The sequence below is a fragment of the Canis lupus genome, chromosome 18 (assembly GCF_048164855.1).
Source record: "Canis lupus baileyi chromosome 18, mCanLup2.hap1, whole genome shotgun sequence".
Taxonomy (NCBI): domain Eukaryota; kingdom Metazoa; phylum Chordata; class Mammalia; order Carnivora; family Canidae; genus Canis; species Canis lupus.
The window spans coordinates 19,638,592-19,662,107 of record NC_132855.1 but is presented as its reverse complement, the minus strand read 5'-3'; the positions used below and the strand labels follow the sequence as shown (position 1 = coordinate 19,662,107).

The following is a 23,516-nucleotide window of genomic DNA, read 5'->3' as shown; positions in this document are numbered from 1 at the left end:
AAAACCCCATTGGGAAATAAGCCCTAAACTGAAGCAGACCAGTGCTACTTAAATGTTCACACAGATCACCTGGGATCTTACGAAATGCCGATGCTCAGTCAGTAGGTCTGAAGCAGGGCCTGAGATTTTTGCATTCCCATCAAACTCCCAGGTGATGCTGATGCTGATGCTGCTGGCTTGGTGGTTTTCAGTTATAAGTTAGAAATTAAGACTGAGGTCCAACCCCAAATCTATTGATCCAAGATCTACATTTTAATAAGATCCCTATTGGCCAAAGGTATTCTGTACTCTAAGAAGAAAAAAAAAAAAAAAAGAAAAGAAAAAGGAAAGCATTCCAATCTCTGGAAGATACAGCCTTGAGATGAATTTTGTTGTGCTTGGATTTGTTTTGTATCCTTCAGAAAAGAAGGAAGAATGAGGTGTAATGATATACTCGAGATCTTGAAGTTGTTGCCTAATGTGACAGAAACAATTATTAAGAAACAATTAAAAAAAAGATTTTATCTATGTATTTGAGAGGGAGAGAAAGAGAGAGAGTGAACATGAACAGAGAGTAGGGGCAGAGAGAGAGAGAGAGAGAGAGAGAGAGAAGCAGATTCCTCGCTAAGCAGGCAGCCCCATGTGGGGCTGGATCCCAGGATCCTGAGATCATGACCTGAGCAAAGGCAGCCACTTACCAACTGAGCCACCCGGGTACCAAGAAACAATTTCTTAAAAAGAAATTAACTATGTTAACTATGTGAGGTGATAAATGTGCTAATCACCTTGATCTCGATAATCATTCTACCACGTGTTTACATATCAAATCATCCCTATGATCCAGCAATTGTACTATTAGGTGCTTATCCAAAGGATACAAAAGTACAGATTTGAAGGGGTATATGCATCTGATGTTTGTAGAAGCATTGTCAGCAATAGCCAAACTAGGGAAAGAGCCCAAATGTCCATCAACTGACGAATGGATATAGAAGATATAGTGTGTGTATACACACATGTACACAGACACATTCACACACACACACACAATGGAATATTACTCAGCCATCAAAAAGAATGAAGTCTTGCCATTTGCAGCAATGTGACTGGAGCTAGAGTATATTATGTGAAGTGAAATAAGTCAGACAAAGACAAATACCACATAATTTCACTCATATGTGGAATTTAAGAAATAAAGCAGATGAACATATGGGAAGGGGAAACAGAAAAAAAAAAAAAAGAGAGAGGGAAACAAACCGTAAGAGACTCTTAACAACAGAGAACAAACTGAAGGTTGATGGAGGGAGGTGGGTGGGGGATGGGTTAGATGGATGATGGGTATTAAGGAGGGCACTTGTTATGATGAGCACTGGATGTTGTATGTAAGTGATGAATCACCAAATTCTACCTCTGAAACCAATATTGCACTGTATATTACCTAACTAGAATCTAAATAAAAATTTTAAAAAACAAATCATGTTTACCCTTTAAATATATTAATATTATTAATAATTAATATTATCAATATTATCATTTTAATCAACAATATTAATCATTCCTCAAAGTTAAAAAAATACTTTTTGGATCTGTGGTTTAGTCTTAAAAAATTTCACCTTGAGACAAAAATCCCTTGAAGGTTTGCTAAATAGTAAAAATGACTAAATTGAGTTAGATCCTTGATCTAACTTTTTTTGAAACTGCTTCAGAAAATAATGTGAGGGGCACCTGGGTGGTTTGTTGGTTAAGTTTCTGCCTTTGGCTCAGCTCAAGTCATGATCCTGGGGTCCCGTAATCAAGCTCCGCATCAGGCTCCCTGCTCAGCGGGGAGTCTGCTTCTCCCTTTGCTTCTGCCTGCTGCTCTCCCTGCTTCTGCGCTCGCACTCTCTCTCTCTTTCTGTCAAATGAATAAATAAAAATAAAAGAAAAAAATAATGTGTTCGGTAGGACATTTTATCAAATAGACAAACTCAGAAGATATTTGAGTGAATTAGAAAATTTAATTTATTTTATAATAAAAATGGCGTATTATTTAAGCCAAAAGTGTGGCATATTAAGATGAAAATTATTTAAGCTAAATGAAGCGAGAAATTTCAGTATTCCTATACACCACATTAAAATATTAAAACTCCAGTAGTGAGGCAGCAAATAAAAAAAGCTGCTTATTTCACATTACATTAAGCATTTTGTTAATAATTTGAGGGTTTTCTTGGATAGATTTCTACTAGCTTCTACTGAGAAGAAATACTAATGTCAAATTATTTTAGAAACAAATATATCATATATGATTTTCTTTAGTGAATATAACAGGTTAAAAATCTGTCTTACTTTAAGTGATTCATGCATCTTAAGGCTAAAACGTACAATGAACTTAATGCATTTTTGTTATGTTTACTTAAAAAAATCCAACTATAATTATTGAAACCATGGGACTTTTAATATAACAACTTCACAGCATTTAGAGCTGGCAGAGATCTTAGATGTTGAATCCAATCCCCTCATTTTATAGATGAAGAAACCGAGAGCCAGAAGTTTTCGTGCATCTTGCAAAGTCTCAGAGAGCTGGGATTGAGTTGAGGGGGCTGAGGCTGAGAGAGGCAGAAAGGGCTTTGAGTGTCGGGCTAAGGAGCCTGTTGGGCCCCTAGGGCACGACCTCTCACTCCCAAGGAGAGCCAGCCCTCTCTCCAGCACAGAAATCATGCTCTCAAGCACCACCTTTCAAGACCAATGTGGAAAATCACATTAAGAGAACAGAACGCCACATCTGTTTGGCTTTGGACCCACAAGAATTATAGAAATCACCTCTTCTTTGCCCACCAATTATGGTGATTAAATTATTATAAAAAAATAGGACTTGAAAGAGAGGGAATGCTATGCTGTTTCATAAGATGATGGCGGAACATAGAGCTGCTCTCCACCTTCTCTCACCGATTTTTTTTAAAGAAATTCAAAGCAGAGATCTAATTTGCTAGTCCCAAGGTTATATTATCTGCAGCCTGTCTAATTCCAGATTTTTGTATAATATATATTCAGTAAGCAGACCTATATGAACCTTGTGTATTTGGATAAATGCTGTTGATCCTTGACAATGTAATGGTTGATCTAATTCATAGGAATATTTTTTTGAGGTCAGTTGACCTCAAAATATGGGCCCTCACTTACATCTTGGCACAGTTAACTAAAACCCAATAGAAAAACAAAATAATGTACGATTACAGTTTCATTTTACTACAAAAAAGAAGCAATAAAACATTATTTAAAAATACTATAACAATAAATCAGGAGGAGGAATGATTCAACCTTTATCTAGTTAACGTGCAAGCATTTTAATGTAGAGGGACTGTTCTCTTTGGTATCCTAACTTTGCCGTATGTAAAAATATACGAACACCTAATAAATGTATACGTGCCTGCTGATTAGGCTGTTTAACACAAATATTTGCATTGTTGTTGAAGATGAATAGGAATTGTATATTGTGCTGGAACTTCTATGAGTCAATAAAAGAAAAGGATTGATATAAATAACCAGTTTTGCCTCCCTGTGGCCAATTTCTCGCTTTCTAAAACCTTATGGAAACAATCCAAAATATACACATATACATACATATTTAAGTTAATGCTATTGCAAATAAGAATTTGAGAAATGTGGACCTGATTAATGTTAACTGGATTTTATAATATTTTATGCACAAGTGTTCAAAAATAAAGTTTAAATAAATGCAAAGAAAAATACCCATTTAATTTACATTGGCAATAAAAGTGAAATAAAATAAATATAGTTTTAATATAAAATCAGGCAATCTTGTTAATAAGGGAATAAATAGCTCAAAAGAACAGCTGCTTTTTTATGAGTCCAATACTGGCATTCAAAACGCTATAATTCAGCTCAAATGTACAAATTAAACATTGTTACTGTAGGACCTAATGATAGCAAGAGTAAACATAGGGCTTCATCCTGTTTTCTTCATCTAGAAGTCTTCTGTTACAGGTACGATCCCAGTGTCAACCTAAATAAAGAGTTAAACTGAGGAAAGTTTGACTTACCAGAAAAATGAGTTTATTCTTGAATAGCAGAGGAACTGCAATTCAGAAAATGCAAACTGGAGCAGCTACACGCGACAGCTCTGAGGGATAGGGGGTGGCTGTGCTTACGGAACGAGGAGTTGCAAACAGGGCGAGGAGGTCCAACCGGACCCCAAGCAGTCAGTTCATCGGCTGGAGGACTGGGAGAGATTCTTGGTAGCTATTCATTGGCCTGGAGGTAAATTCTGGTTTTCTGTAAGTTAGGGATTTATGGGAGATCAGTCTCTTCAGTTCTTTTTTTTTTTTTTTTTAATATTTTATTTATTCATTCATGAGAGACACAGAGAGAGAGAGAGGCAGAGACACAAGCGGAGAGCGAAGCAGGCTCCATGCAGGGAGCCCGACGCGGGACTCCAACCCGGGTCACAAGGGTCACGCGCTGGGGGGGAAGGCAAGCGCCAAGCCGCTGAGCCACCCAGGCTGCCCTGTCTCTTCAATTCTTAAGTTGTATTCCCGAGGGTGCATGCATGGGATTCTTGATTTCATATCCTCTGGTACCATTTTAATTAGCAATAATCGCACCTTGGATAAACCTCACTTGCTTACGGTACTGCCACTGCGCAAAGCTCCTCTAGTACCATTTTAATTAATTAATTAATTAGTTTTTATTGGAGTTCGACTTGCCAACACATAGCATAACACCCAGTGCTCATCTTGCCAGGTGCCCCCCCCAGTGCCCGTCACCCGGTCACCCCAACCCCCCCGCCCACCTCCCCTTCCACTACCCCTTGTTCATTTCCCAGAGTTAGGAGTCTCTCATGTTTTGTCTCCCTCACTGATATTTTCACTCATTTTCTCTTTCACTCTTTATTCTCTGGTACCGTTTTAGATTGAAATCCTTTCATACCAGTCTTACGGGGGGGAAAATATAAAGGTGGCGGGGAGGTGTCTAAAAACTTTGTTTTGGGGATCCCTGGGTGGCTCAGCGGTTTAGCGCCGCCTTCGGCCCAGGGCGTGACCCTGGAGACCCAGGATCGAGTCCCGCGTCGGGCTCCCGGCATGGGGCCTGCTTCTCCCTCTGCCTGTGTCTACCTCCCTCGCTTCCTGTGCTTCTCAAGAATAAATTAATAAAATCTTAAAAAAAATAAAAATAAAAACCTTGTTTTGTGACCGGAGCACATGGTTTAACCATCGTCAGCGTAAACGGGTAGCGAGGCGAGGGTGAAGGACCAGAAATCGCGTCTCTTCAGAAGGAATAGCACAGGAACTGCAGTCGGGGAACCACACGCCGCAGCAAAACCCCCGCCAGGCCCGGAGAGGGTTTGGGGGTGGGGTGGGGGCGGCTCTATTTATAGGCAAGGAATACAAAGCCGGGCAAGGTGGGCCAGAGGCCAAGCAGGAAGCTCATTGGCGTAGGGAACCGGGAGATATTCTTGGCGGACGTTCATTGGTCAGGAGATGAGGCCCCGTCTTCTGTGCCTCACGTGGTTGGAGGAAATCGGTCTCGCGATGACGTTCGTTCCCGCCCCCTCCCCCCAGGACGCATGCGTGGGACTCTCGCTTCCGGGACAAGGAAGCCGTTTCCGGCAGGTGTCAAACGCCCTGTCCTAATCATAGACACCTAGGCCTGGAGGATTTGTGAGAATCCCATCTAATGACCAGCACGTAGAAGGTGCTCCACTTCACAAGTAAGCAAAGAAATGACCATTTAAACAAGTTGTTATGGGGGCACCCGGGTGGCTCAGTGCTTGAGCGTCCACCTTGGGCCCAGGGCGTGATCCTGGAGACCTGGGATCGAGTCCCACGTCGGGCTCCCGGCATGGAGCCTGCTTCTCCCTCTGCCTGTGTCTCTGCCTCTCTCTCTCTCTCTCTCTCTCTGTGTCTCTCATGGATAAATAAATAAAATTAAAAAAAGAAACCTCACCAAGTTGTGTTTTCACCCTATTAGATAGTTCCTCGCCGCAGCCCCCCACTTCCGGCAACAAATGCTAATGTCCAGTGTTGGTGAGTGTGGGAAGATGGAAGGAAAACCACTTTCCTCCCCAATTAGTGGAGGCGTCTTTCTGTTCCTTTCCGAAGTACAGTCTCGCAGTGGTTATGGAAAACTGCAAATTCGTTCGTTATCTCTTTCACGTAGGAAATCTCTAAGAAAATGAGGGGCATGTGCAAATATTAATTTTTTTATAAGTAAAAAAAAAGAAACAGTACAAATATCCATTAATTGGGGGGTAGTAGATAAATTATACCTGTACCATGGAATGCTGCAGAGTTAGTCAAACATTGTGGAAACTTTATTTGAATGGAAACATTTTCATGGTATACTACGACGTGTGGGGGAAAAACAGGCTGTATGGTAGTAGATCCTATATGATTCTGTTTTTTTTTTTTTTTTTTTTTTTTTAAGATTTTACCTATTTATTCATGACACAGAGAGAGAGGCAGAGACACAGGCAGAGGGAGAAGCAGGCTCCATGCAGGGAGCCCGAGGTGGGACTCGATCCTGGGTCTCCAGGGTCATGACCTGGGCCGAAGGCGGCACTAAACCGCTGAGCCACCCGGGCTGCCCATATGATTCTGTTTTTGATAAAAACATAGCATTTGTAGAAACAAAAGGCTGGAAGTATATGCACCCAAGTGTTCAGTGTATAGTGATTGTCTCTGAGCGATATATTTCTAATTTTCTTCATTGAGACTTTTTCATATTTCCCAAGCTTGCAATGTGCTTGTCAAATTACATAATCAGGAAAAACATACGGCTTTCAAAATAGTGTAGCTTTGCCAGTCTCCTAAATTACAGAGCTATGAGTTGCCACTCTCATCTGAAAATGTAACCTGGTCTTCAAAAAAAAAAGAAAATGAAAATGAAAATGTAACCTGGAATATTTAGCATCCCTCTTGTAGTGAAGTTCAAGGCAACTTCTTCTACAATTCACTTTCAGGGCCTCTCTGGTTCTTCACATTGGAACACAATGCTGGATTCACACCGAGGCTTCCTCATCTCCAGGCTTTGTGGCATCTCTTCTCCAGACTTTTGCTCGCTCTTCTTCTCTGAGTCTCCTCACACAACGTCCTAGGATAAACCTACTTCCCACTACTGAACAGGGTTTGGAGGACAACCTTTTATTTCCTTCAGAGTTACTTGCTTCTCCCTGGGGACTTTCTCGGTAGCTTGGTCCCAGCAGTTGTGAGCAGTAGGTACTCAACCCAAAGCGGAGGAGTAGGTACTTAACCCAAATCTGTTGTCTTCCTTTTGAGCTTTCCTGGTGTGATACAGTGAGGAAGGTGCCCCTGGGAAGGAATTTGCTGACATGTTGAGGACTCCTGAGGTGACTTCATGGAGTTGAGTGGATGGTGACTCATCTGTTTGTATCTCTCAGTAGCAATGCTTTCCCAGCCTCTCTTAGGTTCCTTTGCATTATTAGCCTTTACAGTGAATATCAACTCTCTGCTTGACTTATTTTAAAACTTTATTATTTTAACCGACTTTGTCCTGGGCTGTTGTGATTTATAATAAGAAATAAATATTTGGTCCTCATCTTGTTTCTGGCATAGAGCTCCCAAAACTTTTGGAATTTCTTAAGTGATGAATGTGATACAAATGTCTTTGTGATGTTCATTAGGTGACTTTGGGAAAGACCTTAAGTCACCTAAGGATGGGGTCTGGTTGCCAGGGGGACCAGTGTTGTAGTTAGAGGTTTGTTTATTTATTTATTTATTTTTAAATATTTTATTTATTTATTCATGAGAGATACACAGAGAGAGAGGCAGAGACACAGGCAGAGGGAGAAGCAGGCCCCATGCGGAGGACTCAATCCTGGATATCCAGGATTGCGCCCTGGGCCAAAGGTGGTGCCAAACCACTGAGCCACCTGGGCTGCCCTATAGTTAGAGGTTTAGATTGAGTTCAGTCACCAATGGCCAATGATTTAATGCCTAAATAATAAAGCCTTCATACAACTCAAATGGATGGGGTTCAGGGAGGTTCTAGGTTGATGAACTAACTTGTGAAGATTTGGGGAGGGTGGTATGCTCAGAGAGGGTGTGGAAGCTCATGGCCCTTTCCCCATATCTTGCCCTATGCATCTCTTCTACCTGGCTCTACCTGGCTCTTCCTCTTATAACAAACTGGTAATCTAGTAAGTAAAATGTTTCTTTAAGTTCTGTGGTCCACTTTAGGACGTTAATGAAACTCAAGGAGAGGTACTGTTGAAACTTTATTTTTCTTTGTATATTTTTTTTATTGGAGTTTGATTTGCCAACATATAGTATAACACCCAGTGCTCATCCCGTCAAGTGACCCCCTCAGTGTTCCGTCACCCAGTCACCCCAACCCCCTGCCCACCTCCCTTCCACTACCCTTGTTCATTTCCCAGAGTTAGGAGTCTCTCATGTGCTATCACCCTCACTGATATTTTCCACTCATTTTCTCTCCTTTCCCTTTATTCCCTTTCACTATTTTTTATATTCCCCAAATGAATGAAACCATATAATGATTGTCCTTCTCCGATTGACTTTCTTCACTCAGCATACTACCCTCCAGTTCTATCCATGTTGAAGCAAATGGTGGGTATTTGTCATTTCTAATGGCTGAGTAATATTCCATTGTATACATAGACCACAGCTTCTTTATCCATTCATCTTTCGATGGACACCGAGGCTCCTTCCACAGTTTGGCTATTGTGGACATTGCTGCTGTAAACATTGGGGTGCAGGTGTCCTGCCATTTTACTGCATCTGTATCTTTGGGGTATATCCCCAGCAGTGCAATTGCTGGTTGTAGGGCAGCTCTATTTTTAACTCTTTGAGGAACCTCCACACAGTTTTCCAGAGTGGCTGCACCAGTTCACATTCCCACCAACAGTGCAGGAGGGTTCCCCTTTCTCCACATCCTCTCCAACATTTGTTGTTTCCTGTCTTGTTAAACTTTCAATCTATAGCCAGTGGGTCAGAAGTATCTGTAACAACCTGGACTTTCAGTTGGCATGAGAGGGGCAGTCTTGTGGGACTGAGCCCTTTACCTGTGGATCTGATGCCATCTGTAATAGATAGTGGGAGAATTGAGTTGAATTGTAGGACACCCAGCTGGTGTCAGAGAATTGCTTGGTGGTGTGGGAAAACCACCCCCACACATTGGATCTGGGGACAAAACCATCATTCAAGCATTCATTTATATACTTATTGGCTGATTGATTGATGAGATAATACATTGCCTTGTCAACTAATTCAAATGATACAGAAGTAAATGTTGCTTCCTCCTCAGAAGTCACAACTATTGTTATCCTACATGGGAATCCATCTAGGTATTTGTCTGCATATCTGGCATGTTGTGTGTGTATGTGTGTGTGTGTGTGTGTGTGTGTGTGTGTGTAAATGGATGTGACATGTCCAGATTTTGTTTCTCAAAAAATGGGATCATGCTTTTCTGCAGGCTTGCTTTTAGTCAGCCATTCTGGTGCTCATAGCTGTTTAGATAATTGCAATAATGGAAAAAGCAGTTTTTCATTATTGCAACCAATGCTGCAGTGAATACCCCTATATGATATCTTTGCACCACCTGTGTTAGAAAGCCACTCTCTCCTGGCTCGAGCTGCAGCCAGGCTAAGTGTCATTAATTGTGATAGTTGCTGCTTATGTTCACAGTCAGCAGAAACCCAACTGTCAAACTGAATATGAGCTGTAATAGTTATCACTTACTGAGTGCTCTCCATGTGCCTACTGCCTACTTAGGTCCCCATTTTGCCAAGGACAGTGAGGCTGGGAAGGGATATGGGTTATCCTTCATTGACATCATACAGGCCATCACAGTGTGACAATACTGCCGGCTTTCCACTCCACAACCTTGGCTCCTTTCTGAGGCTACGGCTTATTTCTAGGTGAATTGGTATCCCCCAGGGCAAACACCCAAATCAGAAGTTTTTCTTACTCACAGTGGCACATAATTCTAAAACAGGTGGGAAAAAAAATGGTATCAGTACATGCAGATACAATTTTATAGTCATAAAAAGGGTTTTATGAATAGTACAAGATGTGAAAATGATGACTGAAATTGGCATCTGGTAGATGCCAATTTTGGCTTCCTTGTTCTCGTGGTGTAAGTGTAGCTCTGAAGTTTGCCTGTTCAGATTATAACCACCCTTGTACTTTTTCTTTGAACTTAATGGTTTGCCATTAAACTTAGAGCAGTGTTACCTGAGAGATTACCTCTTTGCCAATAAAGAGATGGATGTCAGATGCCCTTGTTCCTCCTGCAGCCCCCTCAGCCATGGAAGGGGTGTAGCTATGACACGATGTAATTTCAGGCTCCTTCTCAACCTGGCATATCAGGGCTACCACAAATCAGGTGGGTTTGGCTGAAAGCTTAAATCTGTCATCTCTAGATTTATTAAAATCTCTCAACATATTTGTTGGGCACTGTGTGCCTGGAACTGTGCTGGGTCCCAAGGGTTCAGCTGTGAATGATACAAGCTTGGTCCCTGATCTTATGGAGGAAGACAATGATTGAGTATCTGATTCCAAATAATACTGACTACTACACAAAGAAAAGCAGGGCCAGGGCGCCTGGGTGGCTCAGGGCCCTGGGATCAAGCCCTGCATTGGGCTTCTGGCTCAGTGGGGATTCCGCTTCTCCCTCTCCCTCTTCTCCTCACTCTGCTCATGCTCTGTCTCTCTCAAATAAATAAATAAAATCTTAAAAAAAAAATGCAGGGACTATAAGAGCATACTACAGAGGCAGTTAACTTGGTCTTGGGGGTACTCTTCCTTAAACTGAGCCTTAAATGATCAGTGGGAATTGGCAGGTAAGGAGGGCAGGGCCCAAGGGTGGCTGCTCCAGGCATAGGGAAGAGCCCTGCAGTGGTGCTGAAGGCAATTCAGGAAACATGGAGAAACCTGGTGTGACTGGAGCCTCGGAATCCTGGAGGAGAGATGTGAGTATATGGGGACATACTCAGGGTGAATCAGGCAGTCCTTACTGGCCTCAGAAGTGATTTGAGTCTGAGGCAACAGGAAATCCTAGAAGGATTTTAATTAGTAACTTAAATATATTTGCTTTTTTTTTTTTAAAAAAAAAGAAAAACATGGGACTGAAGTGTAAGATAGAATGTTTACATGGTTTAGTTCCTTCTTTTAAAAATCTTGATATTTTTATATTTTATTTTTTAAGATTTTATTTATTCCTGAGAGACACAGAGAGAGGCAGAGACATAGGCAGAGGGAGAGACAGGCTCCCCGTGGGGAGCCTGACCTGGGACTCAATCTCAGGACCCTGGGATCATGACCTGAGCTGAAGTCAGCTATTTAACCACTGAGCAACTCAGATGCCCCAATCTTGACATTTTTAAAAGATTAATTTAATATTTTAGAGATAGAGAGAGAGCATGAGCATGGGTTGTGGGTAGAGGGAAAGGGAGAGAGGCCATCTCAAGCAGACTCCCTGCTGAGTGTGGAGCCTAATAGAAGGCTCCATCCTATGATCCTGGGATTATGACCTGAGCTGAAATCAAGAGTTGGATGCTCAACAGACTGCTCGACCCAGGCACCCCTAAAATCTTATTATTTTATTCTTTTTTAATTTTTGAGTGAGCTCTCTATGCCCAACATGGAGCTCAAACTCATGACCCTGAGATCAACAGTCATATGCTCTACTGACTGAGCCAGCCAGGTTCAACTAGTTCCTTCTTATTTTGGCACTGTTTGAAGAAAAAAATTTCAATTTGGAATTTCCTAAGTACCTGTTCGGTTGAGCACAATATATAAGCTGCTGTAGTGCTTGCAAATACTACTAGTAACCTGCCCTAGAGCACTTATCTAGTGCCAGGCTTGATATTTTTGTACTTTACAAATATTCAACTCATTGAATTTAGGTATTATTTGATTTAGATGTTCCTGTGATCCCCATTTTACAAAGGAGAAGACTGAGGTACAGAGGTGAACTAACTTGTCTAAGTTAGTTAGCAGTGGAGCTGGCAGGTGGCACCACTGTCCCTGCTCTAGTGGTGAAGGGCTTGGTCCTTTCCCCCAAAGAGCTGACAAAGCTGTCTGTTCCTTGCCAGGTACCAGCGCTGCCCCTTCTGGTCCAACCCTACTAACTTCTGGGCCAGTTCTTTCCTGGCTGTGGTGGGAATATCAGGACCTGCATCATCATCCAAGTAGGAGGCCCTTGGCTAGTCTTCTAGAATCTGCAGTTAGTTGAGGCTTTTTCTGTTCACTGCTTGTGATGGTTAATTTTATGTGTCATCTTGGGTGGGCCGCCAGATACCTGGTCAAACATTACTCTGGGTGTTTCTTTGAGGTTTTTTTTTTTTTTTTTTTTTTTTTTTTTTATTTTAGGTGAGATTAACATTTAAATCAGTGAACTCTGAGTAAAACAAATTGCTCTCCATAGTTGGATGGGTGGGCCTCATCCAATCAGTTTAAGGACTATATAGAACAACAACAACAAAATGGAACTCTGAATAGGAGAGCATTCCACAGCAGACTGCCTTTACACTCAGATTGGAATATCAGTTCTCCTGTGTCTTCAGCCCACCGGCCCCACCCTAGAGATTTTGGATTTGTCAGCTTCTGTAATTGCTTGAGCCCGTTCCTTATAACAAATCTTCTTCTCTCTATATATATGCATCCTATTCGTTCTGTTTCTCTGGAGAACACTGACTAATACCCCTATCTCCAGCATTTGGTTCAGAGTATGTGCTCAATAAATATGAGCAGCATTAATAAGCCTGGGGCACCTGCCCATTGAGCCATAGCCTCTAGACAACCTCTTTTTTCAGTCTCACCACACATGTCCAGCTGGTTTGCATGGTTTTTTGGCTTGTGCCCTGGTTCATGCCTACTTTCCTTTGCTGGGGGACAGGCTTGACCTCGACTCAGGGCCTTGGCTAACATCTTGCTTACCCTTTACCAGCTTCCCACTCTGAGGTCCTGGTTTGTGTTGCCTTGCCACCCAATTACTGAGCTGTCTATTGATTTTGCCAGTGCCAAGAGAGCCTACCAGCCTTTTTTCTGATGTTGGCTCCTCTTAGATCCTGCTTCCCCCAGCTAGGAAAAGTGTAGGCTTTCTTCATACCCACTGGAAATGACATTGGGATTTTGACTCAAAGCTTTGCCTACCTCCCTCATCATTTCCAGAGCCAGTCATGTTCCTGGGTAGCTTCTGGTTCTATGTGGGACCTCTTTGGTCCTGGATCTCTATTTTCTTTTCTTTTCTTTTCTTTTCTTTTCTTTTCTTTTCTTTTCTTTTCTTTTCTTTTCTTTTTTTCTTTCCTTTTTTTTTTTTTTTAAGATCTTTATTTATTTGAGAGAGAGAGAGAGAGAATGAGAATGAGTTGGGGGCGGGGCAGAGGGAGAGGGAGAAGCAGATTCCCTGCTGAGTAAGGAGCCTGATGTGAGGTTCAATCCCAGGACCCCAGGATCATGACCTGAGCCAAAGGCAGGTGCTTAACCGACTAAGCCGCCCAGGTGCCCTTAGATCCCTGTTTTCCCTTCTCATTTCTGCCACTGCATCACTGTATTCAGGCCATTGAAAATGCAGGACATACATATGCTTAATTGTAAAGAAGGAAGACAACAAGGACTATCACAGAGGCTGAGACTAAGGGCTAGGGTTGTCCTGAGATGGGAGAGAGAGACTTCATGGAGACAGCTGACTTGCTCTGGGCTTTGAAACTGAGCCAGATTTCAGCAGGAGGAGCTAACATTGGAAGGTGGACACAGATGTCTCAATGTGCAGCATGAGCTCAAAAGCAGCAAAGGGTGCAAAAAGTCTGGACGATGAGGGAGGTGGCTGGGAGATGGAGAAAGAATGGAAGGGAGAGTGGAGGAGGGTAAGCCCGGAAAGAATGGAGGAGAATCATCTTATGTAGAAATATATTCAGAATGAGCAAAGGAGGTGTTCTGTTGTCCTTTGACCAGTTTCACTTCTGCTAAATAATTACAGTGAGGTACCTTGTCTGAGAGTTTATAACACAAGGATTAGAGCAATGTGTTTACACTTTTTGATGGCTGTTGGGTGTAGGAGTTCTGGCCTGAGAGTCTGGAGAACCAGAGTCTCATCTTGGCTGAACCACTAAAGAGTTGGAAGAGCTTTGGTGAGGAGGGAAGGGGTCTCAGATCCCTCTTCTGGGAAACAGGGATTATGGAATGAACTGGATAAGATCTAACATTTCTTTCAGATATGAAACTTTAAAAGTTTGACATAAATTTTGCTCTTAGGAGTAACTGCAGGAGTGGATATACACACATTATATAGATACACATACACACATATATATATGTATGTTTGTATAAGGATTTTTTAATTATAAAATTTCAAACATACATAAAAGTATGTTTACCCAATTGTTAAAGATCTTACCACATTTTCTTCATCTATTCCTCTCCCCTCCCCTCTCTTTTTGGTTGAATTATTTTAAAAACACTAACATCATGTCCTTTTACCTCTGGATACTTAAGTGTTCTAACATATATGAACATTAAAAAAAAAAGAATTACAATGCCATTAATACATTTAACAAAAAGAGCTTTATGTCATCTAAAATTCAGATGATAGGGGCTCCTGAATGGCTTGGTCAGTTAAGTGTCTGACTCTTGATTTCAGCTCGGGTCATGATCTCAAGGCTGTGAGATGGAGCCCCTCCCCTCATGGGGTTCTGTGCTCAGTGGGGAGTTTGCTTGAGATCCTTTCTCTCTGCCCCGCCCCCTGTGCACTCTCTCTCTCAAATAAATAAATAAAATAAATTCTCAAAATTTGAACCATAATACAATTTTCTCAGTCCTCTGAAAAATATCTGTTCCCCATCCTTTTGTTTCAATCAGGATCCACATGTGACATTTGGTTGTTGTCTCTCTAATCTCTTTTAAAGAACAGATATTAAATTAAATTTAGTGTATTTATTTTTTATTTCTTTATTTAAAAAATTATTTATTTAAGAGAGGGAGAGTGAGAGAGAGTGCCTGTGCACAGGGGGAGGGGCAGCAGGCAAGAAGGACAAGAAGACTCCCTGCTGAGCAGGGAGCCCAACTCAAGGCTTAATCCCAGGACCCTGAGATCATGACCTGAGCCAAAATCAAGTGGATGCTTAACTGACTGAGCCACCCAGGCGCCCCTGTATTTATTTTTAAAGTTCTATTTATTTAAGTAATCAGTCCACCCAGTGTGGGATTTGAACTCATGACCCTAAGATCAAGAGTTGCATGTGCTTCTGATTGAGCTAGCCAGGCACCCCAAGAACAGATATTTTAAGATTTATTTATTTGAGAGAGAGAGAGAGAGAGAGAGAGAGAGAATGCATGGTAGGGAGGGACAGAGGGAGAAGGAGAAGCAAACTCCCTGCTGATCATGGAGCCTGATGTGGGGCTCGATCCCACAACCCTACGATCACCACCTGAGCTGAAACCAAGAGTGAGATGTTTAACTGTGCCACCCAGGTACCCCAAGAACAGATATTTTAAATGCAGACAAAAAGTTGTTCTTTTCAGACCAGAGAGGGTGGGCCTAGGGAGCATTTAAGAGGACAGTGCAAATAGCATTGTGACCAGGCACCCCTCAGTTGGCTTCCCATCTAAGGAAGGCAGGTACTGTTTCTCTCTCAGGTCCTTTTTCATGGACTCTTGGGCCATTAGGATCTATTTTCAAGTCCATTGCCTTAACCACTCGGCCATGACTACCTTTCTAGGATCTATTTTCAAAGAAATATGCAGTTTTATCTGTGGCCACATCATTAAAACCAAAGGGAACTGAGCAGTTGAAATCTTGTGCTGTGCTTTGAAAACATATCCCCATTGTCCCCTGCTCACCTGTTTTGTGGAAGTGATCAGAAACAGACCCTTGGAGCTGTCTTCCTAATATATTTAAAACCACTTTGGTCATATACAATGTACCTTATATTCTGCTCCAGCCAATCTGTGTAGCCACTGATGTGGCTAGTGATGTAGTTGGTCTCTCTCATTTTCTTCGGTTTCTTACTGGCTGGCTTTACTTCAGTCTCCCATTAAGGCCCATTCCTTTAGATAAAAGGAAGTCAGGAAACCTGGGAGCTGATTCTGGCTCTGCTAGTGGCCCAGGCAACATGATCTTGGGCAAGTTACATCACCTCTCTTGACTTCTGTAAGTAAAGGCTCTGACTCAAACGACCAGAGCATGGAGTGATTGACCAGGACCTCCCTTTCAGCAGAATCCTCAGGTGACAGTTTCCCTGCTGTGTGGCCCCTTTGTGCTTCCCATGATGCTTTGACTGTTACCTCTGTCCTTCCACCGCCTTCATGGTCAGTCCTCCTTGGAAAGGTCCTGCGCTCTGTACCCCTTTGTTCCTCTACCTCACAGAGAGACCCTCTTTACAGCTGGAAAAGATCTGCTTGGTGAATTCAGACTCTAAGATGTAATTGGCTGTTACCAAATTAGGGTGCTCCTCCTTGAAGCTCATTTTCATTTTGGTGAATGAACGTATTTAGCTAATTGATAGAGAAGTAGAATTTTATTTATTTTATGTTTTTTAAAGATTGTATTCATTTATTCATGAGAGATACACAGAGATACAGGCAGAGGGAGAAGCAGGCTCCCTGTGGGAAGCCCGATGTGGGACTCAATCCCAAGACCCTGGGATCACGCCCTGAGCTAAAGGCAGATGTTTAACCAGTGTCTGAGTCACCCACGTGCCCCAAGAGGTAGAATTTCCCAGTTCCCAGCTGGCTTCTGATTACCGTCATATCACAACTCAAAGGTAGCTTCTTATCTTCCTCAGGAGGGTGGATTTGAGAGCAGCTGACTGAAAGCATCTTTGTGAGAGAGTAAAACACCCACCACCAAGATTTTGCAGAGGGGAGGGTGTGGTGACAGGAGCTGGAGGCCTGCTGTGCCCAGACCTGCCATGGGGAGGGCTTGGGGAGCATGGTGGCTTGGAGGACCATATGTGCCCAGAAAGTCTCTGACATGGAAAGGAGAAGGAAAATGGGTGGAGGAGAAAGAACATGGATCTTGAGACCTGGGTTTGAATCCCACTTTAGACATTTCCTGGCTCTGTGGATGTGGACAAATCCTCAACCATTTTCAGCCTCAGTTTCCATCTGTAAAAATGGAGATAGCAATAATACCTGTCTTGTAACATTACTGTGGAGATAGGCTTGTTTTAGAGACTAAGTGAATTAATTAATGTGAAAGTACCCGGCAAAAAGTAGGCCTGGGACCCTTTCTCCAGAGATTCTGGGTGGCCAGGTATTCTTCTTCTTCTTCTTCTTCTTCTTCTTCCTTCTTCCTTCTTCCTTCTTCCTTCCTCCTTCTTCTTCCTTCTTCTTCCTTCTTCTTCCTTCTTCCTTCTTCTTCCTTCTTCTTCCTTCTTCTTCCTTCTTTTTCTTCTTCTTCTCCTTCTCCTTCTCCTTCTCCTTCTCCTTCTCCTTCTCCTTCTTCTTCTTCTTCTTCTTCTTCTTCTTCTTCTTCTTCTTTCTTCTTTCTTCTTCTTCTTCCTTTCCTTTCCTTTCTTCTTCTCCTTCCTTTCCTTTCTTCTTCTTTTTTTTTTTTAAAGATTTTATTTACTTATTCATGAGACACACACACACACACACACACAGGCAGAGACACAGGCAGAGGCTAGAAGCAGGCTCCATACAGGGAGCCTGACATGGGACTCCATCCCAGGTCTCTAGGATCACGCAGGGGGCTGAAGGCGGCGCTAAACCGCTGAGCCACCTGGGCTGCCCTTCTTATTTTTTAAAGCTCCTCAGGAGATCTGAATGTCAGGATTTATAATAGCAGTGATAATATATTTTTTGTTCCTTTACATAATTCAGAGTGTCGCCCAGGGGTCAAGCCTAAGTATTAGTAGGCCATTGGTTCCTCATTTCCAAAAAGGAAATAATGCAGGCCAAAGAACCTTATTAGACTCACAGAACTACAGGGTTGAATGGTCATCCAGCCCAATTATTCATCTGTTAGTTGAATCTTCTTTGCATTATTCTTGCCAAGTGGTGTTTTAAGCCAGTGTTTTTCTAATTTTAGCAGAATCACCTGGAGGTCTTGTCAAAACCCAGAATGTTGAATTTAGCCCTGGGGTTTCTGAATCTGTGGTTCTAGGGTGGGGCCTGAGAATTTTCATTTCTAATAAATCCCCTGGTGATGGTGATGCTGCTGGTCTGGGACCACACTTTGAGAACCACTGATCTGGACAATGCTTGGATACCTCCAGAAACAGAGAAATTCCTCCCTCGTGAGCTTGTTCACTCATCTTCTGATAGTTTGTAGCACTGACACAAACTGCTGGAAGGGTCTTTCTGATGTTAATCTGAAATCTGTCTTCCTACCCCTTTTACCCATAGGCTCTTTGTCTTGCCTCTTTGATGGTAGCCTTAAAAATTATTCATCTTAGCCTTCACAGAAAGTATTTTTATTAGCTTTGGCTTGTGATTCACTATGCTAAGGGTAAAAGAGAACCTGACAATATTGGTACTCTGGACATATGGTAAAAACCTTAAACCATTCTAAGGGAGAAAAAATCTGATCTTCTGTTCCTGGGATAACACCTTCAGTTGAACGATTGTATTGTGAGTGCCTAACATGTTTGAAGAGTATGAGGTACCCAGGTGAACAGCCACTTCAGGAATTCCTTTGGAAGGCTGGAATGGCCACTCAATGGATATGGATTTTTAGTGATGAACAGCTCAGTGCTCCTCTGTGGTTCCACCACAGCTTTGTGGACTTATGACCATTATAGCAATGAAATGCATATTTTGGCACACATGCAACTTACTCAAGAAATAAAAATTTAATAGACATATATCTGAAAGTTTCTAGCACTTCAGGGAGATTTTGAGATTTATTCTAGCATACCATACAATGAGTTTTATTGGGAACTGCAAAAATATATAATTTTAATAGGAATAGGTAAGCACAAAACGTTGACACCACTGAAAAAATATTGGCTATGCCAAAGCAACCCCCATAAAAGTTTGCAGAATGTTTCAGAAAAGAATTATTAGGGGCTGATTTTTAAGGAAACATATCTATGTTTCCAAGGAAAGAGCAGATATTTGCTGCCTTTGAAGAGAGGCTATCCTGCTGATCTTGTAGCTATGTAAGGAAAGATCACACACGTTGTTTTGTGTATATTTGGTGAAAAATCCTAATTAATAATTAGAGGTATAATAGCCTTGTAAGTCAGACATGTTTTAGGAAAAACACTTTATGGTGATACTACAGTGCTCTTTTGCATTCAAAAGATGGAAATTTGAGTATTAGGCAACCGGGTGTTTTTCCCTTAGAGATGGCACTGTCCTCATTCCCATTCTTCACTCCTTTGCCCAAGTGAAGAGGATTGATTTCTTTTCTTTTCTTTTCTTTTCTTTTCTTTTCTTTTCTTTTCTTTTCTTTTTTTCTTTTCTTTTCTTTCTTTTCTTTTCTTTTCTTCTTTTCTTTTCTTTCTTTCTTTCTTTTCTTTTCTTTTCTTTTTTCTTTTCTTTTTTTTTTAAAGGATTGATTTCTTACTGTTGATTGTAGGGTGTGAATCTTGGTGCTTCTAGGCATGGAGCTTTCTTTTTTTTAATTTCTTTTTCTTTTTCAAGAGTTTATTTAAATTCCAGTTAGTTAACGTACAGTGTAATATTAGTTTTATGTGTAGAATTTAATGATTCATCACTTACATACAATGCTCAGTGCTCATCACAACAAATGCCCTCCTTAATCCCCATTACCTATTTAGCCTATCCCTAGGTATGGAGCTTTAAAGCGCCACTCTTTTGTGACCTTAACCTCTCTCTCTGATTTTGATTGCTGATAAAAAATGGGAGAATAGGGGCACCTGGGTATCTCAGTTGATTGAGCATCTGCCTTCGACTCAGGTCATGATTTTGGGGTTCTGAGATCGAGCTCCATATGGGTGGGACTCCCTGTTCAGCAGGGAGTCTGCTTCTCTCTCTCTCTCTTTCTCTCTCTCTCTCTTTCTCTCCCTCTGCCTCTCTCTACTGCTCATTTTCTCTCTCTTTCTCAAATAAATAAAGTTTAAAATAATGGGAGAATAATACCTCCCCCATTGATTCTTTTTTTTTATTTAAACCAAGAATCAGACTCTTTTTTAAAAATTTTTATTTATTTATGATAGTCACACAAAGAGAGAGAGAGAGAGAGGCAGAGACATAGGCAGAGGGAGAAGCAGGCTCCATGTACCAGGAGTCTGATGTGGGATTCGATCCCGGGTCTCCAGGATCGCGCCCTGGGCCAAAGGCAGGCGCCAAACCGCTGCGCCGCCCAGGGATCCCTCCCCCATTGATTCTTATGAGACATAATAGAATGTTATCTCTGACCCACTCAGCATGCTCAGCCTGGTGACCAACAAATACCTCTGTAATAGTTCATACACTTTGAGATGAGGGTCAGTAAGTAGTGACACACATACCCCAAGGAAAAGAATGCTAGTAGGTCACTTCCCAAAGAATATTGCACCAGGTGCCCAAAGTCTCTTGACTGAGAATAATAGCAGTTCTTCCCAAACTGTGTGTCCTGGATCACTGGTGTCCAGTCAGATCTTAAGAAGTCCGTTGTGCTAACTGAGGGTTAATGGAGGAATGTGGGTGGAGGATGGGCTAAATGGGTCCTGGATCTCTAGGAGGGCACTTGTATGATGAGTACTGGGAGTTATATGTAAGTGATGAATAACTGAATTCTACTCCTGAAACCAATATTACACTATATGTTAGCTAACTAGAATTTAAATAACATTGTGTTGAAAAAAAAAAAAAAGATCTGTTGTGTTAAAAGGACTTTATGGTCAATACATTTGGCTAATCTTGCTAAGGGCTGTGAAGAGCTCAACAGCAATGAATCTTGTTCAGCTTTGTTTAAGGAAGCATTTTCTAAGTTTATTCCAGTGGTAAAAAACTTATTTTCATAACAAGACTATTAACACCCTGTGAGACTCTGGTACCCGTCAGAGCAGTTTGAGAGCAAAGACCTTTAAGTCAGCAGGAGAGCCTTTGTCCTTGGTGCCTAGTAGAGTCCCAGCTGTGGTAGGTATGGTTATATGTGTCAGTGTCCTGATGATTCCTGCCAAAACAGTGACTTGTGGAGGGCACGATTTGTTGGCCTTATCACCCCAAGCAGGGAATCTGGCCCAAATCTTTCTCCCATAAGCCTCTGTTGCTACCACCCTACCAGGCGAAAGAACTTCAATGAGCAGACTTGGGAGCAGCCAAGGTCTTGGTCTGACTGATCTTTCTGGAGAAGTCACGATGAGGGCTGTTTCCCCAGCTATCTGAAGCAGAGGTGACTGCCCTCAGTGAATCACACTCCCTGAGGTCAGACCTGAGCGATGGTCAGGTGCCAGAGACTCCTGAGGAAGATGCTTCCAGCAGGCCTCCACAGAGGACTTGTTGGCCAAAGATAGGCGGGAGACCTGGAATAAAGGGTTCTGTTCTCCAGCAACAGATTTCATCATTGCAAGGCTCCCACGGGCTGTGTTTCTATTTTGTTTCTCCCTGCAGTTTCAATCCTCTTTCCTCTCAGAAAGGAATCTTTTGTGTTTGGCCTCGTCCGGGCTTTGGGAGACTTCCTGCCTGCACCAGCTCCCGCTTCCCCTTCGTGTGCCGACTTGCTGCGGCGGCGGCGGCGAGGCACACTCACCAGGTTCCCTCCCGGGGCTCCCGCTCGGCCCGCAAGGCCCGCCCAGCTACACGTCTTCAAACGCGTTCCCTTCTGCGGAGGAATGAGCTGTTGCCCGAGCCGGGCTCTGTGACACGGAGGACTGGCTAATTGGCCGGCTGCCCCGAGTGCTAATCTGGAAGCGATCAGTGGAGGAAAAAGATAACACAGCTGTGATTTTCAAGGAGACAGGTCCCGGTTTTTCTACCTGCCAACCACGTTTCCTCTGTGGAGTTTTTCCGCAAGAGCTGTAAAAGAGACCTTTTAATCTTGTTTCAAAAGCCTGGAGGCCCGCATCTTTCCAGATCTTGGGAAGAAAGCAGGCCAGGGAAACGTGCGCTGCCGAGGAGCCCCGGGTTTATAAGGAAATGCAGGGGCGGGAGGGAGGGCAGGCAGGCGGGATGCCTTGCAACGCTGTGGCTTAGCTTTGCGTGTACTCGAGAGGGCCTGGTGCACTTGGCCTCTGAGTGCTTTCACCCACACGTATGATATGATTTGGGAGTGGGGGCGGAGGGTGTTTCAGAGATTGACGAACATAAATCTGTCAGTGGGTGATTTTCAGACATCTGCCTGGAGCAATTGCAGACAAACACGGGAGTTATTGGAGCCACAGATACGCCTGACAATGCCTGGGAAAACTGGAGCCAGAGGATCTCCTGGGAGACTTCTGGGCCAGAGGAAAAGGTTGTGTCAGTAATAAATAGTTTATCATTTAACTTTTGGATCTAAAAGGAGAGAAAAAAAGAAGAATCAGTCCGGAGTGGGGGCTTGGGTATTAGGTATTGTTTTTGTTAGAAGTTGATGCTATAGAAACGCACAGATCCTGACAGTGTCTGTGTGCATTGGGCATCTTGAGTCACGGCTGCCACCAGGCTGGCTTTAGTTTAGCGACAAGGCCTGGGAAGTCCCCAGGATGTGGTTTTAGAGATTTACTCAACTGGATTATTTCATCTTTCTTAGTACATAACTGGCAGGGCTACTTGCTGATTTATAGTAGACATTTCTGCTGCTTGGTGCAGTACAGTGGATTCAACAGTTGTTATTGTGGTTACGTTTAAAAATACTTAAAATATGGTTGATTTGCAGGGTAGAATGCATGTGGTAGATGGCAGCTGGGCACCTGGGGCTTCTCCAAGCCTCAATACCTTAATCTTTAAAATGGGGAGGACAATGCTTGCCATGAAAAGTTGTTGAAAGAGCTGGTCGCCAGTTGGGCCAACAATTGATATGGTCTTGCCTTTCACAAAATGCCAACTTTTCATTTTGAAGATTCAAGAGTGGTGTACTTAAGGAAATGACACCCATGTATGTATTTGGCAGGAGCAAAAGGAGACCCCGCATTTTGTAAGATCCATTCCATCTCTTCCCCCGACAGCATTTTTCTGATGACTATCTGCTTTCTGTTGCCTATGTCTCTGCTTTACTTTCTTCCTGTCACACCTTGCCCAACTGGCATCTCACAGGAAAAGGTTGAGAAATGCTATGTATAGGGCTCGTGTCACCGTGTGAGAGTAGAACACAGAAATCCCCACCAGAATCAGAGATGGACTTGTGGTTGTTGTTACTTTGTGTCAAAGAGCAGACAGCTGGTTTCTCTCTTATTCTCCCTAGGGCATTCCATAAACTTCAAATTTCAAAACATAAAGCTTCAACCCACTTTGGTGGGCAAGGGGAAGGGGCATCTTCCTAAGACCTTTGATTCCTGTGTCTCTGAATTCCTGGAGCACCAACTGCTGATGCTCTGCTATGTTCACTTGAAGGCAGGAGAACACCATTAAAAGCAGCAGACTTGGATTTATTCAGATAGGGTGTGGAAGCCCACTTAATATCCACAGTCATGTGATATGGGACATATTGGTTTACTTTCCTATCTTCCTCCTTCATCGTCTAATTGCAAACAT

At 42.6% G+C, this 23,516-nt stretch overlaps 1 protein-coding gene and 1 long non-coding RNA gene across 3 annotated transcripts in view; one reads left to right on the top strand and one right to left on the bottom strand.

Moving 5' to 3' along the window:
• Positions 1-3,627: 3,627 nt before the first annotated feature.
• On the bottom strand, positions 3,628-5,392 carry LOC140609465 (uncharacterized). Of its 2 annotated transcripts, XR_012011292.1 has the most exons (3): positions 5,154-5,382; positions 4,125-4,248; positions 3,628-3,979 (listed from the first exon to the last, which is right to left on the bottom strand). It is a non-coding gene; the product is annotated as an uncharacterized lncRNA (long non-coding RNA). The 2 variants fall into 2 exon arrangements; XR_012011291.1 differs by having other exon boundaries at positions 3,628-4,248; positions 5,154-5,392.
• Positions 5,393-5,573: 181 nt separating this feature from the next.
• CREB5 (cAMP responsive element binding protein 5) overlaps positions 5,574-23,516 on the top strand; it is a 494,733-nt gene continuing 476,790 nt past the window's right edge. The window contains exon 1 of the mRNA XM_072783642.1: positions 5,574-5,683. The gene's annotated coding sequence lies outside the window, so the exon portion shown is untranslated. The remainder of the gene's footprint in view (positions 5,684-23,516) is intronic.